Source organism: Xenopus tropicalis, chromosome 6, assembly GCF_000004195.4.
Source record: "Xenopus tropicalis strain Nigerian chromosome 6, UCB_Xtro_10.0, whole genome shotgun sequence".
In the NCBI taxonomy this organism is placed as follows: domain Eukaryota; kingdom Metazoa; phylum Chordata; class Amphibia; order Anura; family Pipidae; genus Xenopus; species Xenopus tropicalis.
This window is the reverse complement of record NC_030682.2, coordinates 140,895,465-140,909,017: the sequence shown is the minus strand read 5'-3', so window position 1 is coordinate 140,909,017 and position 13,553 is coordinate 140,895,465.

The window sequence follows — 13,553 nt, the reverse complement described above, 5'->3', positions numbered from 1 at the left end:
TAGGACCTCCCGGATGCCAAGGACAGCGGAAAAGGTGCTGCGGCCCTTCACTGTGCAGTGCTGAGAGGGGGAAAGAAGCCTTTCTGCAAAAGGAAAAAGGCGGTTGAACATGACCTTTGCCAGAATCTTTCGGTCTGTATTGAGAAGAGCGATGGGGGCGCCAGTTCTCAACCTTAGACTGGTCCAAACCCTTGGAGAGGAGAATAAGAGCTGAGTGTCTCATAGAGGGAGGGAGTAGGCCCTCTTCCAGGGTGCTATTGAATACCTCTGTGAGACGAGGGGCCAGGACATCAACAAACTGTTTATAAAATTCGGCTGTTAAACCGTCAGGCCCTGGAGACTTTTTGAGGCCTAAGCCATCAATTGCCTTCCTGACCTCCTCAACTCCAATCTCACACTCCAATTCATCAAAGAAATATTCTCATCTTGCAGAATAGGGGTCTCTTCCAGAAAGGAAGACATACTGGCCCGGGAGAGCCCCTGCCCCTTCAGGAGTTCAGCATAGTAGTTCTTAACAACTCTGAGAATACCAGGGACCGAAGTCTCTAGCACCCCAGCCTCGTTTTGCAAGCCATGTATGGACTTGCGGGAAAACACTTCCCGGCAGTTTTGGTAAGGGTCGGGCGAGTGGTGCTTCCCGTAGTCCCTCTCCAAAACCAGGGAAGAGTACCTGTCATACTGATACTCCTTCATGAGGGCACGGACCCTGGCAACTTCCCCACCTTGGGCCCCATCAGACACCAGTCTGTCTAACTTTCTCCTGAGAGATTGGTAGGCACGATCTTTATCAATTTGTATCTTGTTTGCTAGGCCTCGAAAGAGTCCTGCTGCCCTCTTTTTGACCATCTCCCACCACTCCGCCTTAGTGTTGCACAGATCTAATAAGGATTCCTGAGCCTGAAAGAACTCCCTGAAGGACTGATTTACACACTCCTCCCCCAGGAGGGCCGAATTCAGGCGCCAAAGACCCCTTCCCCTCTGAGGGGACTCTGAAACATTCAAGGACACACTCACCATACAGTGATCGGAGAACTCCACGGCTGTCACCTCAGGAGGAGACACTATGAAGTCCTGTTTAACAAAAAACCTGTCTATCCTACTTCTACATGTTCCTCTATAAAAAGTGAAACCCGTGCGGTCAGGGAAGTGGCGAATGTGCACATCCTCTAGGCCGGCCTGACTAACTATGCTATTCAGGTAAATGCTATCGTAGCCCAGCCGACCTGCGGCACCTCCCCTATCCATAGGCCTAGTCACGGTGTTAAAGTCACCGCCAAAAATTATCGGCCGGGCTGTAAAAAGAAAGGGCTTAATCCTGCTAAACAGGTCCCTCCTCGCCTTTAGGGTCTGAGGACCGTACACATTAATAAGGCGAAGATTCTGCCCATTCAGCAGGACGTCTAAGACCATACATCTGCCCATCTCTACCTCAATCACCCGTTTGACTGTTACCTTACTGGTCTTAAAAAGGACCGCCACTCCGCTGTACATCTCGGCCGCAAGAGACCAGTAGGAAGGACCGTGCACCCATTCCTTCTTGGCCCTATGGAGCACCTGAAGATTGCATAATCTGGTCTCTTGCAAAAATAAAATGTCTGCCTCAACTCGGGAGAGAAAAAAAAAGGCCGTGTCTCTTGCACCTACAGACTTAACGCTCGCGACATTAATGGTCACGACGCGTATCGGAGGGGGAACAGCCATTTACAGGGTGATTAAGATGAGGAGGTTTCCACCCTCCTTTTTACCTTCCTATCATCATCAGAGCATTCCCTCTTTGCCGAGAGACCAGATGGAAGCTTTTCAGCTTCAGCCGGACTTATGTCCTCAAATTCCGAAGAGGAAGAGTTGGCGTTATCAGACCGTGCCAGCTCCCTGTTTAGCTCCTCCTCCTCCTCCAACTCTGCCCTCTCCCCCCAAGATAAAGGAGCAAATCTATTTACGGATAAAGGAAAGGGATCAGCCCCCTCCTTTGCATGGGCACCCTCTGCCCTTTCCTCTTTCTTCCTGTGATTCCCCCCACTCGAGTTGGTAGCCTTTTGTTTGGCCAAGGTGGCTTTCTGGGGTTCGCCTACTTTAACCCAATCCCCCAATGTGTTGTTAGCCACACTAGGCCGCTCAGAAGGGGGGGTCTCCTGAACTACCCTTTGGGACATTAGTGACCGTCCACTAGGTTGTCCTCTCCCCCTTCCCCGTGTTGCCCTAACGGATGTGGAGGACTGCGGGGCCTGGGAAGACTGCGGGGCCCGGGAAGACTGCGGGGCCTGGGAAGACTGTGGGGCCTGGGAAGACTGTGGGGCCTGGGAAGACTGCGGGGCCCGGGAAGACTGCGGGGCCTGGGAAGACTGCGGGGCCCGGGAAGGCTGGGGGCCCTGGGGAGGCTGGGGGCCATGGGAAGGCTGAGATGAATTATGGGGGATGAACGGGGGGTCAGGATCAGGCACAGGCTGAGTTTCCCCAACCACCTGACCCTGTGTGGCCTCGGACTCCAGCACCCCCATTTCCTCGCGGTATTCCTCCTCAATGCTTTGCCACGACATAGGACAGGAACCGTAGGCATGGCCGAGCTCTCCGCACAAGTTGCACCGGATACTTTTGGGACAGTGCTTTGCCACATGACCTACCCCAAGGCACATGGCGCATTTCAGTACATCGCAACTAATACTGAAATGCCTGGTGGAGCCGCACTTCCAACATTCCCTGGGCTGCCCGGGATAAAAGCAGCAGACTAAATCCCGGCCAATGTATGCGGAGCTGGGGATGTGCTGGGTGACATTGCCTACTGTGCGTAGGCGCACCTTAGCCTGCCAGCCCCCCGTCCATATCCCCCTGTACCCAAAGTCCCTCTCCAGCTCCCCTATCACATCCCCATACCTTCTCAGCCAGATCTTAAGGTCTGCGGGGGGGATGGACTCATTCTCTATGAGAATGGTGACCTTGCAGACCCCCGGCCTAGACACGGGCACTGCCCGAAACCCCTCCCACATCCCTGTGGCATCCCTAAACTTTTCCCAGAATTCATCTAACTCCTGGGGCCTCATGAAGCTGATGGTATAATCTTTGAAAACTTTGTTATGCACAAAACAATAAATATCATTTGCAGTGAAGCCCATATCACAGATCTTATCAATAACATTATTTCCCTCAGGCAAGGGACCCTCCCCCTCCCACTGCAACCGCACCACATTCCTGCGCCTCCCCGAGTCTGCGGGGTAGATCCTCCCACGTCGGGGGTAATTCCCCACTGCAGGTTTGTCACCCACACGCGCCCCACTCACTGCCACCTTTGCCACATTCACACTGCCAGGCCCTTTAGCCTTGCCACGGACAATATTAGCAAAGCTTTGGCCACTCACTCCCGCCACCTCATTCGCTGCACTCACACCCGCCGCTGTGGCATTAACTGCACCAGTTGGGTCATTCACCCCTGCACCCACAGCACTTGTACCCACACCCACAGCACTCATACCTGCACCCACAGCACTCGTACCTGCACCCACAGCACTTGTACCCACACCCACAGCTCTTGTACCTGCACCCACAGCTCTTGTACCTGCACCCACAGCACTTGTACCCACAGCACTCGTACCTGCACCCACAACACTTGTATCTGCACCCACATTCACCTCTTGCACAACAGCATTTGACCCTTGCACAGTTGGACCCGAGCCCCCCAACACTTTCCCCCCAGACACATTTACACCCACAGAATTCACATTCCCAGTGCACTCACCAGCCTCAGGCAGTCGCTCACCGATCCCCTCACTGCAGTCACGCCCACGCACACTTGCACCATTGGAAATGGCAGCAGTTGGAATTGCTGAACTACAAGAGTCCGCTGCAGAGTCTTTTGCAGCCGCCTTCTTCCTGCCAGATTTAGGAGCAGGCTTGGTCTCCTTCTTCTTGTTTCCCTTTCGCTGTTCCTCCTGCTGCTCAGCGACTGCATCTTTGCCTTCATGGTTCCGCTCCGAGTTGTTCCCATCACAACTGGCTTTTTCCTGCTCTGGGAGAGACACAGTAGTGGATGTAGTGGCCTCTGGCTGCTGTGAGATGTCACCCTCAGGGCCCGCTAGTTGTTCTGCACCGATATTTGCAGCAGTGTGGCAAACTGACTCCCTTTCAGCCATGTTCTGCGCCGGCTGCCCTGCATTCCTCCCAGATGGCAGATTCTCACTTTTCCCTGCTGTAGCCATATTGGCATTTGCTTTGTGTGCCCAACTGGCCAACGCAGCAGGGGCTGACTGCACCCCAACATCCTCAGCTGACTGAGGGGCAGCCTGGGAGACACCCATAGACATAGGCTGATTTTGGGGCGAGGGCAGGACAGGGAAATCAGATTCTGTGTAGACAAAGCTACTTACTTCCAGCTGCTGTTTCTTTTCCTTCGCTTTCACCTTTTCCTTGGGGTCAATATCTTCAATTTCTTCCATAGAAAAGACCATTTTTTGCGGCCTCAGGGAGCAAGGAGACTCCACCTGCCTGATCTCCCTTAGGAGGCCCGGTGTACCTGAGGGGGTACCAGTGGGGGTACCAGTAGGACTGCCAGTGGGTGTTCCTTGGCACTTTGGAGCCGGCCGGTTTGGGGATGTCCTGGCTCCACCCATTTGTGCCATAACTCTGCCCCTGGTATCACTGACCAGCCCCGGCCAGTACTGTACATGCCAAAAGGAGGCAACCCTAGTAACAGGGCTGTCCAACTAGAGACCAGGTGCAACCCTCCACAGGATTCCTACATCACCCAAACCTTCTATTCTTAGTGTTTTACGACATATTTGCAGTTTTAGGCCACTAATTGTAGGCTTTCAGCTCAGCTGCTCTGTTTTAAAGTCAGTTCAGTTCTGCTGACCAGACACAGTTAGTGAGCAGAGAAAAGTCTTGGGATGTTCCACTGCTTAGAAATGACCAGAGAAATGTCAGTTCTCTTCTAGCTAACCACATCTTGTAAGCACAGCAAAATCACAACAGTTTCCTCTGTTCACAAACTTAATTTTCTGCTGACAGGGTTCAGTCAGCTGACATGAACAGCAGGGGGCGCTGTTGTTCCGAATTCATTAAATTGCAGGTATAGGACCTGTTATCCAGAATGCTCGGAACCAAGGGTATTCCAGATAAGGGGTCTTTCCGTAATTTGGATCTCCATACCCTAAGTCTACTAAAAAATCAATAAAAATTTAATTAAACCCAATAATGATTAATTATATCTTAGTTGGGATCAGTTACAAGGTACTGTTTTATTATTACAGAGAAAAGGGAATCATTTAACCATTAAATAAACCCAATAGGGCTGTTCTGCCCCCAATAAGGGGTAATTATATCTTAGTTGGGATCAAGTACAGGTACTGTTTTATTATTACAGAGAAAAGGGAATCATTTAACCATTAAATAAACCCAATAGGGCTGTTCTGCCCCAATAAGGGGTAATTATATCTTAGTTGGGATCAAGTACAGGTACTGTTTTATTATTACAGAGAAAAGGGAATCATTTAACCATTAAATAAACCCAATAGGGCTGTTCTGCCCCCAATAAGGGGTAATTATATCTTAGTTGGGATCAAGTACAGGTACTGTTTTATTATTACAGAGAAAAGGGAATCATTTAACCATTAAATAAACCCAATAGGGCTGTTCTGCCCCCAATAAGGGGTAATTATATCTTAGTTGGGATCAAGTACAGGCACTGTTTTATTACAACAGAGAAAAAAGAAATCACTTTAAAAATTCAGAATTATGATTAAAATGGTGTCTATGGGAGATGGGCTTTCCGTAATTCGGAGCTTTCTGGATAACGGGTTTCCGGATAAGGGATCCCATACCTGTAGATACTACAAGCAAATATACATTCAAGGGTTTACCATTCAATTCACAATGACACATTTCAATTCTAATTCCCTATATATGTTTTTTTAAGCTGTGGAATGAATTAATAATAAAAAAATTACTGAAGAGATATGCATTGCCCTTATGTCCTGGGAATTCACTTTACTATCCTAACATATTAATGGGATTTATTAAATGCATGTCATTTCTATGAGCAGCAGCTGTTCACTCGGTGCACTTACCCTTCCCATGTGATTCATCAACAGAATAAATACATCAGAAATAGAATGATGAATGGAGATGGGTTTATAAACATGGGGCCCATGCAATATGGAACAGGCGATTGCGATTAAAGGCTTCAGAAAAACAAATACAGGAATAGGATCCATTATCCGAAAACCATTATCCAGAATGCTCCAAATTACTGAAAGGCCATCTCCCATAGACTCAATTTTAATCAAATATTTCAATTTTAAAAATGATTTAATTTTTCTTTGTAATAATAAAACAGGTACTTGTATTTGATCTCAACAAGATATAATTACCCCTTATTGGGGCAGAACAGTCCTATTGGGTTTATTTAATGGTTAAATGATTCCCTTTTCTCTGTAATAATAAAACAGTACCTGTACTTGATCCCAAATAAGATATAATTACCCCTTATTGGGGGCAGAACAGCCCTATTGGGTTTATTTAATGGTTAAATGATTCCCTTTTCTCTGTAATAATAAAACAGTACCTGTACTTGATCCCAACTAAGATATAATTACCCCTTATTGGGGCAGAACAACCCTATTGGGTTTATTTCATGGTTAAATGATTCCCTTTTCTCTGTAATAATAAAACAGTACCTGTACTTGATCCCAACTAAGATATAATTACCCCTTATTGGGGGCAGAACAGCCCTATTGGGTTTATTTAATGGTTAAATGATTCCTTTTTCTCTGTAATAATAAAACAGTACCTGTACTTGATCCCAACTAAGATATAATTACCCCTTATTGGGGCAGAACAGTCCTATTGGGTTTATTTCATGGTTAAATGATTCCCTTTTCTCTGTAATAATAAAACAGTACCTGTACTTGATCCCAACTAAGATATAATTACCCCTTATTGGGGCAGAACAATCCTATTGGGTTTATTTAAACCCAAAGGGGTGCACTGGGTTCCCCTTATAGAACAGGGTATAACCATAATTCCTCTGATCCTATAGGGATCTCCTTCCTCCCAAAGGGCAAATCTACATTTGCCAACAGTTGGCAAGATTAACCCTTCCTTCCCTGCACCAGAATAGGTGCTACACCCCTGTACTGAGCCCAGTTCAGCAGTTAAACATGGCAGTATCTGTTCTTTCAAAGGAACAGTACATTCCATATAAATTCATTTCCGGCAATGGTGGCAGCTCAAGTTTCTAACTGTACCTGGGATTGCTAGTTATTCTTGGTTGGGACTTGTAATTAGAGCAAACTAGTTTTCTGTATTTCCTTAATTTCACGCTATTTAAGCACGGATTCCTTTGGGGAGATTTTAACTCTGCAAAGGTCTTAATAACGTGGCATTCTATAAATTAAAGTTCTCAGCTGGCAGCGACCTGCCCTCTTTATCGAGTAGGCGACTCGCTAAGGCCCTCCAGCGTCATGCAGGTCATTTATTAAACTGGCGCAGAGAGGACATTGGCACGGGGGGGGGGGGGGGGCGCTTCTGCAGTTGGGGACTTCCAGTATGCGCACAAATGCAGGCCTGGCAATTGCCAAAAACCCCCACTTACAACCACAAGTAGGGTTACTACCTCTAGGCATAAATACCAGCCATTAGGTTGGGGCGGCGTGCAAAGTGCAAATTTGTACTTAAATGACTATTTTTTTCCCCAGAATTCCAATGTAATTGCAGCAAGTAGGGAGTTTCACCGGCTGCAATTGGGCCTGATTGTTTCAATGTATAAATTAAACCAATGCAATACAATTGCCTGTGAGTGGTAGCAAATTGGATGCAAGTTGCAGCTAATATTTTTGTCAGGAATGCATCACTGCACCCAGGCCGTAAGTTACAGTAATCTTAGCACGTGATCCTTTTGGTTCAAGTTTGCTGCACCTATTGATGCAACCAACTGTGCCGCATTCAGGGTGGTGGTAGCTCCAGGGTTCCAGAGCGCCAATAGGTCCACTTGCGCACGATTCAGCAGAAGAGGCAATGGATCTAATGAATCTTTGTGCAACTATTTAGATCTGCAAGGAGCCCTGGTGTTGCTATTGGATGCCTGGAACTGTAAACCAGAATTGTATATACTACCTGCAGAGACACAGCAGCACCACTAGTGGGCGCTAAGGGAACAAACTCATTGCACAAACTCTAGACACAAGAGGGCTGATTCACTAAAGGTTGATAAGTTTTATCGCACGTTTTTTTGCGTTAAAATTGACGCGAAAAAAAACCGCGCGATTTGCTAAAGTATTAACGCATGCTTTAAGTTGCATAATGCGTGCGTTAAATTTCACGTTACTGCATGCGTTAATTTTAACGCATGCGTTAATTTGCGCACCGAAATAACAGTAACGCATGCTTCACAAACACTTAGACGCGCTAAATATCGCATTTGTCTGTAAGAAAATTAACCCCTACTTGGGGCAGGCGGTAATTATAGAAAAGTACAGTTAATGAGCTTTTGGCAACACAATATGGACTTTGCAGTGGGATTTATTCAAGTCTGCGTTGGCCCCAGAGTGACGCAGCCGCCAGTTTGCAAGGAAATGGGCATTTTCATAAAAGTAGTTTTATGAAAGTAATGCCGTGTATGGCTAATATGGCGTGCGTTTTTTCACACGCGGTAACTTTTTGTGCGCGATGCATTGATTAGCGAGCGTTCCGTCAAATACTGCATGAAAATAGTCTTCGCGACTTAAATAACGCAAGCAGTATCGCGTCTAAATTAACGCAAGTATCCTTTTAGTGAATCGTGCATTAAGACGCGAAAAATTAGACGCAATAAACTTTTTAACACATGCTATAAATAGAGCACGTTTTAACGCACTTTAGTGAATCAACCCTATTGTTCCTTGGTCCCGGCTTCAAAAGTCCTATTTTGATTTGTTTGCACTAGAGAAAAGCCATAAATACAGCACTATTCTTACTCCGTATCAGATACTACCCGGGGGGGTTACTAGTAAATGGTGGGAAGGGGAACCAAGCTAACTGTGAAATGATCCGGTTATTGACTCCATCAAAATGGAGGCCGACGCTATTTATTATTATTGTGGCTTCATCATGTCATTTGCCATTTAGACAACTTTTTATTCACTGACGCAACCTGCCAGGGGAAGCCTGGAATTACCATCGTGGGTCAGTGGCGTTGGTTCATGCATTGGCGCATTATTCATCAGAGCAGGCTGGGTGGGCATAATGGCATTCCCGCAAGTGACATGTATGGGCGATGCAAGGAACAGATCCAAGGGGCCAGCTGTGGCCCACAACAGGATTATCCAGCCCTGTATATCTATTTATTTAACAGGGTTCTTGCTGACCTTGCTCAGGGGTGTATTTAGTTTCCGTGCCACCCTAGACACCGGACCTAAATGCACCCCTACCCCCTCACCCCCCAATGCTGTTGCCGGATTTCCTATGAAAATCCACAGCAGAGGCTAGGGGCTTTTTTTTCATTAAATAAAATATAAGCACCCGAGGGCCATCCCCTGAAACCTGCCGCCCTGGCACAGGCCCTCGGATGCCTTATTATAAATACACCCCAGCCGTTGCTGCTCTTTGCTACAGAGGAGTAAATAGAACGTGAGTTTTTCAGATGAATATGGGATTTTAACACTCGCTCTGATGTCGTATCTACAGTAACAAGAGAGAGGAGGATACCTTTGTTGATGCTGTTTTTTTTTCAGGAAGGAAATAGAGGCGGTTACTGCACGAGTGTCAGGAACTAACACACCCGCGGGGGAACAATGTGACTAAAACTTCAATTAAAATTAAACTGTGAAATGTTACATAATATTATGTAGTAGCTTAGGTTGAAAAACCACACATATACATTACGGTCTGCCAGGTACTGGTGGTTCCGGAGCCAGATATGAGAAATAACCTTGAAAGAGCAGCTGTGGGTAAGTATGGGGTTGCCTGTGCCAATCTGGCCAGCCAGAGTACCACAGGATCACTAAGTAGGCCACAGCCAAAGACCACTGCATTCTTATTTCCACCATACAATATCTGTAGTAACCTCTGCTTGTGTGAACATTTTGGTTAAGGGCATTTCTGTGTTTTGCCATTTGTCTTATGATTCCTTATCCTGTTCCTGTTTCCTACTTCCTGGGAAGCAAGTATGGAGCGGGCCAGTCTCACCAGTCATGTTATAATAAACGTACCAGAAGTTACTGTGCTTGTCTCTCGGCTTCACCTGTAGTAACCATAGACCTATTTGACATCTATTACATTTACAATGTAGCACTGTCTACTTCTAATTGTTATAGGAGTAGGCCTAAGCAAAGACACATGGAGCTACTTAGTAGCAGCTACTTGTCACGGCTACTAAATGCCAGAAAATCCCCTGCCATAGACAATACTGAGAATTGCCTCTGCTAAAATACACGTAGAGACAATTTTCAGTAAATGATCAGCATTGTCTATTTTTGTAGCTGTGACAAGTAGCTGCTAATAGTAGTTCCGTGTGTCTTCACCCTTAAATATTAGTTTCTCTGGTGGATCCTAGTGTAATACTGGAGAATGCTTCTGACGGACATAGTATATAACTAGGGTTACCACCTGTCCAGTTTTGACCCAGACAGCCCGGTTTTGGAAAGGCTGCCCGGGTCAAAACCTCCTACCCAGTTTCCCTAATTAGGAAAACCGGGCAGGACTCAGTAACACTGACATGGGCATTGGCAATTAGTCCTGCCCCAGTGATGTCACGGCCCCGCCTCCTCCCTGCCCCGCAACATCATGGGGCAAACAGTGTTGGAATGGAGGGTCTGTCTCCCACCACCAAACTCCCCTACACCCTCCCATGGACGTCCCGCCCCACCTTGTACATTTTCCCTTCTGTGGTCAAAATAAAGTGATCTCAGACTCCATGTAGGCAGAGCTCCTGGGTTGTTTTTATTCCCGGTGCCCCGCCGGCACAGTTTAACCCTGATGGCAAAGGCAACCTGGAAGCCAGAGAAGAGCCAGGCTGCCTAGAGGCAGGACTAGATCCAAAAATGGCTCACCAGTCCAGAACATAGGCTTAGTGCCATAGTAGGAGTAGTGGAGTAGCAGCAAAATGCAAGGGTAATGACTTGCCCAATGGATGCCCTACTGCCCTTGCAGGCTCCTCCCATGTCATATTTAAGTACATTACATTCTACATAACTCAGCCTATAGGAGCCAGATACAACCAACTGTGGGTCACAGGCAACGTTATACAAGCCTACAAAATTCAACAACAGACTCTTCCCTTATTCTCTGTATTATAGAGACAAAACAATACATAATACAACGCGATTTAGGGCTTCTGAAAAACATCCAAACATGAAATAAACCCAAAAGGATTGTTTTTGGCACCGACATAGATTCATGCAGCTTAGTTACCATCAATACAAGGCACTGTTTTATAAATTAATGTAAAAAAAAGTAAATAAACAAAAAAAGGGAAACTCAGAGCTTTCTGGCACTTTTTGGATAACAGTTTCCAGATAATATATCCCTTCCTGTATTATAAAGGAGCCACTGAAAGCCACCTTGGACTCCCATGACCTGTATAACTTGCCTTGTGGTCTCTTGACTATAGTCATGGAATTTCTAATATCCTTGAATATTACAGCAGGGGGCACATTATCATATATATTAGCCAGGGTTAATCCAGCGAACGATTCTGTGCCAGTTTCATCAGCTACTGAGATGCACGGCATTTTGACGTTTGTATTGGGTATTTGATCAGCTCTGTGTGAGACTCCGTTAGCTAATGAGTAATAGCCAAAATGAAAATAAAGCGGGGCAGCTGATCAGATTAAATCAATTCTAGTATATCTCTAGCATATCTCTGGCACAAACTGTGGTTTTATTTGTGTGAAGTGAATTTCCCACAGCACACGTTGTATTGTACTTCTTACTTCTCCATTCATTCCTACTGCGTTTCAGGCTGTATAGATCCATAATGAGTAACCCCAAATGTCAGAACCCCTAAGCAAATCTGAATCCTAAACTGCTGTAAGAGGGGCTTCCAGACAAGACCTCCTTTGTGACCCAACCTTTGGCCAGGGCCCCCTCATAACGAAGCCATATGCAAACATCACTGTATTAGCCTTTCGGTTTTAGTTCCAAGAAGATCTAGAGCAGCAAATAAATGTTCACCCTTGACTTTCACTCTGAGAAAATAGGCATTCTTCCCAAATCTCTCCTAAAGTGGTTTGCAGTTTGGGCCCCCAGAAAGGATTCTGGACTTGGTTTCAAAATAGGCCCTGGTACATAAAGGCCCAAACTGCGCCCACTAGTTAAATAAATAGTGAGTGTCTATGGCATCTTAAAGCAGCGCCTCTGGCATTTGCCTGAACCCACAGATTGCCAGTCTGAGCCTGGTGGGTTGGGCATAAATATATAAATCGGCACAGCATGGTGGGCCACATCTGGTTAAATATTTTTCATGTCTAATTCTTCCTATGTACAAGGAATGCAGCCCTGGGCACCCAACTGCAGAAACTGAAAAGTTGAAAGTCTTGAAACAAGACCAATAAAGGAAATGGGTGCTTCAGTTTTCAAGGTCATTCTCCATAGAAAGAGGTGATAAAGTACCCATGTGTTAGGGCATTCTCGCTGGTGTACACAAGCTGAAGGACAATGTACTCTCTCCTTATGCTCCACATTACTGTTCCTTTATCTGACCCTGCCACGGTGTCGGCCCAGATGCAGGCACATAGAGCAGATTTCGGTGCCGAAATGCATACGGTGTTCCAGTACGGAAATCTGCTCCGTGTGCCTGCACCTGGGTCGATGCAGTGGCTCTGGGTGCCAACACAGAAAAGCTCTGATTCAACCACAGGGGTGGACTCTCAGCCTGAATTTATCCGTCGGGTGTTGCATAAGCTTTGCAATAAGGCGGCCATATACCTGAAGATCTTTCCCCAATATGGCCACCTTGAGCAGCGGCACTTCTGGGGCTGCTGCGGGTCCTGAAATGCTGAATTTCCAAAAATTAGAAACTTGTCTCTTAATGTTACCAGAGGCGGCTTTTTGCCACCCCTCCTCACTGCTGCCTAAGGCAAGGTTCTGGCCTTCATTCATGGCCTGTATTTCAGCCCGGGGCTGCCCGATAGTGTCGACCCTAACCCGCCCTCTCCCAACCCTAACCTGCGCCCGCCCTGCAATGATGCCACAAAAGGGGTGGGGCTTCCAGGTGCGCTCCTATAAATAGAGAAGTCGGAAGAGACCTGCCGGCAGTATAAGGTTGCGGGTGGGGAGGACGAGCAGAAGAGCTCAGCCCGAACCCGCCCGCAACCCACATGTCCCGCGGGTATCACCTCGGCCCGCACATCACTACTGCCCGAGTTACCAGACCACTGCGAAGCCTGTTGATGGAAGTGACCTCATTCTGCAACGTGGGCGTGTGATGTCACTTCTAGGCATATGGTTACTTGGGAGAGTCCATACACAAGCCAATAAGCTGCTGTCTCTGTCTAAAGGGGCCAAACTAGCAGCTTAAATCTGCCTGTGTATGGCCAGCCAGTTGCAATCCGTCAGGTGGTGGCAGCCCCAATGCCGCCCCTCTCTCC